Raw genomic sequence first — 7,592 nt, forward strand, 5'->3', positions numbered from 1 at the left:
GACCCTATCAAACTCTAATTGATTGTTTATAATGATTGTAACCAATTCGTGAGTTATCCCTAGCTAGTACGAAAGCAGCCGCACCCTGATTGGAAGGAGCACGTCAAACACATCGTCGAGTGCTAGCCCTCAAGATCGGAAGAAGCATGTCCTTCGCCGGCGTTTCGCCATCGTCCATGGCCCCGGCCATGATCTACTCCGGCAAGGACAGCAGCGGCAGCTGGTGGTATCACCTGCTCGTGGTGGAGGGTTTCTCCCGCGTCAAAGATACGCCCACGGGAAAGCACATCATGGGTCGTTCCTTCAGTGCTGGAGGCTATCGATGGGCTCTGAAGTTGTGTCCCAATGGTGATCGCATGGAGACTGCTGGTTTTATCTCTGTTTTTCTTGTCCTTCAGGAGGATGTTGCGCTGCCCCTAAATGTGCATTCGCAGTTTAGCTTCGTCGATCAGGTTGACCAGCAAGAGCCTGCACACATCCGTGCAGCCTAGAGCCTACACAGGTGATTTCTCTAAAAGTGGTCATGGCTGGGGTTGCCGTCGTTTCGTCAAACGAGAGGACCTCGAAAAGTCAGAGCATCTCAAGAATGATTGTTTCACCATCCGGTGCGACTTTATCATCGTCTCCGAAGCTGCTGATACTTTCATTGAGGTGCCGTCATCCAATATATGCGACCGTAGGAGCCATCTTTTGGTGACGAAGCTCGGTGCCGATGTGAAGTTCGAGGTTGGCAGCGAGATGTTCGACGCGCACCGGTGCGTGCTCGCGGCCCGTTCTGCCGTCTTCAGGGCTGAACTCTTTGGGCCCATGAAGGAGGGGACTATGGCCGGTCCCATACAGATACAAGACATGGAACCAGATGTGTTCAAGGCTTTGCTTGGTTTCGTCTACACGGACTCAATGCCAAAGATGGAGGTGGGAGGAATAGCAGGAGAAGTCGGACCTGAGGTTCCGTGGATGCAACACTTGCTTGAGGCGGTAGACAGGTATGATCTCCAACGGCTCAAGTCAATGTGTGAAGACAGGCTATTGAAACACATAGATTTGATCTCGGTGTCGGCCATCCTTGGTGTAGCTGCGCGACACCATTGCTACGAACTGAAGGAGGCCTGCCTGGAGATCCTCAAATTCCAGTCGGCTGACGGCTTACGAGATGTCATGGGGACCAATGACTGGCAGCACATATCTACGACCGATCCGTCCGTTATGTATGAGCTCATTACCAAGCTTGCTTCGAAAGCTAATCCGTAGTAACGGTATGCTTACTTAATTATTGTTCCACGAAAAGAGAGGTTGTGATCTCCTTACCGTGTATGTGTACCTGTGGTATAGATTCAGTAAAGTGTATATTTTGCTGCTTTCATGCATATATCCAGGGCAGAGAAAATGTTGGTTCTTTGTTTTTTGGGAGGTGAAAGAAATTTCAAATAATATCTAGTTCTTCAGTTTTTTCTATCTAATTCTTCGCTTTTTTATATCGATATCTATATCTTTCTATTCATATTTTTAGTATCTTTCAGATGTATTTTGTGTTTGGAATCCTATGTACTCCCTCTCATCCATATTAATTGTCGCTGGCTGATCATAGGAAACATTCCGTTCAATGTAGCACTGAGTTTTTGAATGGAATGTTTACGTAGTACTCTCTTGGGCTATTTTCTTGGCTGAGGGCTACAGCCCAAGTAGAACCGTCAGAACCCCGTGGGTTCATTTTTCTTTTCTGTCAAACCATATCACTCTTTATTATGATGCTTTTTAACTCTGGACGTGTAGGGCTGGTGTGCATCTAGTTATGCCAAGGTCGACTTTGCACTCGGTGTAGTTGCATTGTCCCGATGTGACGGTTGATGCAATAATATTCCTTTTATCCAAAGATTTTTTTTTGTATAGGTCATGGCTTTATGTATTGGTCAACAAAACTAATTTATAAGAGAAAAAATACAAATGAAATGTATCACTTCTTTTCTCTATGTGTGTCTCTCTCTCACACAGACATTATGGGTCCACGTCCACCCAGGGTGAAGCTAGGAACATGGTTGTGTGGTTCAATAGAACATGGTAGCACTGTTCCTCGTCTGCCGCCACCACCGGCGACCTCCCCCACATTAGTCGCCGCCACCAGCGCCCTTCCACTTCTCTCCTCCCATCACCTTCCCCCCTCCATTGGAAACCTCCTCCCTTTCCCCTCTACCCAAATCGAGCAGCAGGTCCTCATCCACGGCCATGACGACGCGAGCACCACGGTGCAGGCCGAGGGCGTGTGACAAGGGAGCTCGGACCCTGGTGCCGATGCCATGGACAAATTTGCATGTGCCATACTCTAAACCTTCAAATAATAATCTGTTTCGTATGCCCGAATCGCTCATGTAGCGACCCTGGTGCCGATGCCATGGACAAGGTGCCCTCTCCACCTCTCCTTTCTCTTTGTGTGTGTGTGTGTGTGTGTGTGTGTGTGTGTGTGTGTGTGTGTGTGTGTGTGTGTGTTCGATTTGGAGTTGGTGCTCTATTCGTGAAGCTCCGTCTCTTCTCTACCCGTAGGAGAACATCTATGTTCATGAAGCAGCCCCAATCGTAGCCTTTCCTTGGCCATGGCGACCGAGTAGGCAGGAGGTACAAATCACTTCTCTCCTCCCCTTATGTGATGTGTGCCATGTGCTTGCGTGGAGAGAAGTTGCTCCGTTCCCGTCTGCTCAAGGAGGATGTGCACCATCCTCATCAAGCCATGGCGAGTTTTAGCTACTGTCACGCCACATCTGTTAGTGCTTGGAGAGTTGTAGGGTTTATCTACTGTGATGCCACATCTGTTACTGTTGTGAATACAAGTTCCAATGGATGGATATTACAATCTTGCAAGGGGAAAGGAGCTCCATAATTTATTTCTTCTGAAGCCTAAAGAAGTGGGTTCTGTGTTATGCTAATTAACAATCGTTCCTTCTGGTTTGTCGGCTTGCTGATTCAGCGTTGTGGTACAAGCATTGTTTTCCTTGTGTATTAACCATGCGAGTACAATGTTGAGCTAATCTCATATATGCCGTGTCCTCTGTTGTGCTGTGCAGTTAGTTTCATTTGATGATATTTCATTGATTTCTTCATATGAGAAGGTGGATCTACCGAACTGAGCTATAGCCCTTATCAGAGATATCTTAATTCATCTACGCTGTTAAGAAAATGTTGTAGATGGGGTTTTCTGAGGTGGCAAGTCCTACAAATAATTCTTCCAGGTGGAAATTGACACATGATGAGGTATTGTCAAATGCCATTGCCCTTTGATAGTCATTTACTACTGCAAAGTTCATTTATATGACTGATTATTAAGTGCCAATCATAGTTTCTGTGCAGCCTTTCATCAGTTGCCTTTGGTACTAGTGTTTCCCTCTTACTTTGGTCTATGGTGGAGTTCAATGCATCGGTATAAATACTTTCGTTTCTCTGCAGCCTTTCCTCAAACAATTGTCATTATTAGTACTAAATAGTTGTATGCATCAGCGTGTACTATATCAAAAAAGGCTTTTGCCCCGCTTTATATATAAAGCAAAGATCATCAACAACCCGGTAAACCGCACGCCACCACAAGACACACACACACACCCAAGGCCGGATACATAGGCGCTGAGCGCAGCAACACTACTCCTAGCACTACCACCGCAAAGAGATGAAGCCGCATACGACGAACCGTGGGCTCCAAGGCAGCGCCTTCAGGAAGGATACGACAACAGAGCGCCACCACCGCCCGATCCGAGGATCAGAGTTTCCCCTGGAGCCGCACGACGGGCAATGAGAGCCGTGACGACGCCTTCAAGAAGGGAACGAGCACGCCGCCGCCGGTCCGTCTAAAGATGGAACGGGTTTTCACCCCGGCCAACACTCACCGTCACCGAACGCCACACCCCGGCTACCACGCTGTCCATACGGCCATGGCCACCGGGCAGCACCAAGCCACGGGCTTTGCCCAAGAGCACCACGCTACCACCACCAGGGCCGCCGCACCGACATCCAAGACCTCGACACCGCCTCGCCCAAGACCCGCCGCTACCCCAACCAAAGAGACGAGCGAAAAGGTCCCACCCTACGCACCCCTGGGCGGCCCCCAACGCCAAGACCCAATAGGCCAGCCACCACTGGCTTCCATCGACTCGTCCTACAGCGTGTACTAGATGAATGATTAACCATCTCTTCGTCTTGATGTTGTTATGTTGTAAATTGCAAGCAAAGTCATTATTTTCTTCTACCCAATATAAGCCAGTGTTTGGTACTAAGGCGTATAGGACCAAGGAGAGGAGCAACGAGCTAGGAGGTCTGACCCTCCCCTATGCCCCAGTGGCCATGGTTTGTACTTTTCTCAAGTCAGTTTTTTTAGAGCTCCCTTTTATTCTTGCCGAACTGCACATAAATTTATTTATTTGAATATGCTCAGTGGTCGTTGACAAGCAGAAATCTTGAGGTTGCGACAGAATATGTTTTGAAAAATTCATCAGGCGGAGCCCTCAAAGATAAGGACAATAATGCTCAAAGATTTGTTGTGAGTTCTGCAGCCTATTTATTTTCTGCTTTTCAATTATGTTTTCTGCCATTTACTTTGAGACTCATTCTCATTCTCTGTCTAAATATGTAGTGGCAATGAAATCAGATTTGTTCTCTGGGGTAATTGTGCGGATCAATTTGATGTCGAGAGTGTCTGTTCTGTTGGCGAAAAGGCCCCAGTTATTGGGATATTTATGAGCCCATAGCCAAAAAACTTTCAAGGTCCTTATTTTAACCATGATTTATGTCATCTCAAAATGCAGGTGTGTACGGGCCATTCTACTTTGTTATTCCGCTTTAATAAGCACAGTATGGTAGTGATGGTTATGGGCCTTTGGAAATGAGATTATCGAACTGTTCTGCCAATTGATTGTTACACGGCTTTCCATCATTGCCAAGCAGAAGTATGCATCTTGCAACATTTCCTTGCTTTTAGAATTCTTTGTACTGAAAAGCAGGACCTAACTGGTGCTATTGGCCTACCTTTTCTACAGGCAACGCCCAACGGACCTGAAAGATGGTATCCGCAGTTTAATAATTGCATCCCCAATGGTGCTCTGAACTCTCGGAACTCGGTTAAATGTGGGACCCTTTTGACAAGAAGTATGGGGAAGATTTCGTTGCTGCTGCAGTTGACCTATGCCCAAATGCTCGTGTTAATAATCATGTAAGTGTGTGTATTTCATTTCTTTTTTCTGCAAAGTCATTTGTTGTCACTACTGCATGTATTTTATGCTCACTATTGAAATCAATGATGTCCTTCTGAAGCTAATTCAGAAGTTGTCAGTCAATATGTCCTCTGGGAAATTTAAGTTGGAAGTTCTTAAGGATATAGCAAAGGAGCATCAGATAGATTGGGATACGAGCGAGGCTGAGCAGGAGCTTCTTAAACCTGCCGAAGAGCTGATTTAAGCTAAAACTGCAATGCACATACTTTTATTTTACATGGTGTATAGTCTTTGAGGTAATAGGCTTTAACTTCTAAGCAGCAAGTGTTGAATTTGGCAAGTTATTGTGTCTGCACAAGGCTTCTACTCGCAATGGGGTTGTTTGCAGCATTTTGATGTCAAGTTTCTATTTATATTACACACATCATGCTTGTGATTGCTAATTCGGTCATCCTCAAGACCAAAAGGGCACCAGAAGGGGTGCCTACCTGGCACCTCCCATGAACATCTCAGGCAGAGATTCCCGACAATCTTTTGTTTGTTTACATTCTCCATTTAATGATATATGCATGTGTAACTAACCATTTCTTTTTGTTTATAAGAATTTCACATGAGATTCCTACACATAGATGAATATCCTCCTGATGCTAATCAAGGATTCGATATTCCATCAGCTTTGGTTAACTTGCGTGAGTTAATTGTAAGAAAAGATAATCTGCAACAGATCCAATGTTTGTCTCACATATGCTAGAAAATTTTCAAGGTAAATATAGGATATTTACTACCTTGAGAGTTTTAGATATTCTTCTTTTATCTTCTAATTACAATATTATTATATGATGTAGGAAGATAATGTTATGAAATCCTACAGAAGTGTTGATTGTTCCCTTGGTCCTTGACAGCACATCCTCACCTCACAGGACCAGTGGCTCAAGCTCATTGTTGTGCTCCTATACCCTTGATCCTTGACAGCGCATCCTCACCTCACAGGACTCGTGGCTCAAGCTCATTGTTGTGCTCCTACAATTCTTCACTAACAGTATTTATGTTTCTTATTCCTTGCGCCACAAGTATCTCTTGCAAAGTATTCTTGTACTCCTGCAATTTAAATTTCTGGATATAGTGATGGCACTGTCCAAAATAGGTATTAGTTGTCAGTAACATCCACAGCTTCATTATTAATAGATTTGGGTTGATAGCATGGAAATTTAACACATATGGCATTAATGTCCTCTTTTTATGGATCCTGCATTGGTTTGGTTGAATGATTTTGATTTTCCTTTATGGTATATATACATCAGTCAGTCTATTATTTACCAGTACTAACCTGTAATTGTCACAGAAACATGCTTCATGTAAGGAGGTCTTCCACTCTGAGATCATGTTTGAATCTTTATTTCCACTTGAGGTCATCTATCAGAAGCGAACACGATGCACCATCCACACGCTAGGCCAGTGTGGAAAGCGACGCAATTCTTCATCGACTTCTCCGGTGCGACATGGCATCGACCCTTGGTCGCCGCGACATGCTGCTGCGACGCCATCGCCGACATTTCATCACCAAGTTCTTCATCAACGTGGTCTTCATCAACATCTTCGTCAACACATCGCCGTCGCCTCGTCCACAAGATGGACAACTAGCGTCCTCTAACAGACTTTTCTGCAAGACGCGACCTCGACGACGGCAATGACCGCATCACGACGACAACATCGACTGTGTCATCAGCGACAACACGACTGCATCGACACGACGTCACTACAGTGACGACCCTACACGGCGGCATTGTTCTGGCAAAACAGATGTGTGCTCGATGGGCTTCCTCCGGTCTTGGCAAAACCGGTGGACACATCGCCGACGGCACCCTCTGACATCCGCAAGGTGCATCGTCCTCATCTGCAGCTCCGTCATAGTGCATTTTTTGGGCATCCGGCTTTGTGCGGCTTCATCAACGACGACCACACCATCGACCACGACAACATCGACCACGGCTACATCACCATGATCGGCTACCTGGATATTAATGGCTATGTCTACAGCGACTCATCAGCAACAACTCCAGTCAACAGCGTCCGCCTCATCACTTGCGTCCATGACACTCCCGTTGTGACTGCGGGAGGGAATAGAGGAGAAGACAGGAAAGGCAGCAGAAGGGGACGCAGTCACTGCCCTAGGTGCCGACCCATCAGCCATTCGAGATGCAGTTGATGATGGTGTAGCGGAGAGGATGGCAGAAGTGCAAGACTTCAAATTCAGTCGCAATCGTCTGCTTCACTCCCGCTACGACTGAGGGGGAATGTTAGAATATAAATATGTTTAAGATAGAGATGAGGAGATAGAGAGATAAAATAGCTTTAACCATGTACGACTTGCCATCTACTTCAAGTCTCTCTCCCTCATATTGT

The 7,592-nt window shown here is 45.9% G+C and overlaps 1 pseudogene; it reads left to right on the forward strand.

Moving 5' to 3' along the window:
- The first annotated feature begins 176 nt into the window (after positions 1-176).
- On the forward strand, positions 177-1,251 carry LOC119350881 (annotated as a pseudogene).
- Positions 1,252-7,592: the final 6,341 nt, after the last annotated feature.

Source organism: Triticum dicoccoides, chromosome 1B (assembly GCF_002162155.2).
Source record: "Triticum dicoccoides isolate Atlit2015 ecotype Zavitan chromosome 1B, WEW_v2.0, whole genome shotgun sequence".
Taxonomy (NCBI): domain Eukaryota; kingdom Viridiplantae; phylum Streptophyta; class Magnoliopsida; order Poales; family Poaceae; genus Triticum; species Triticum dicoccoides.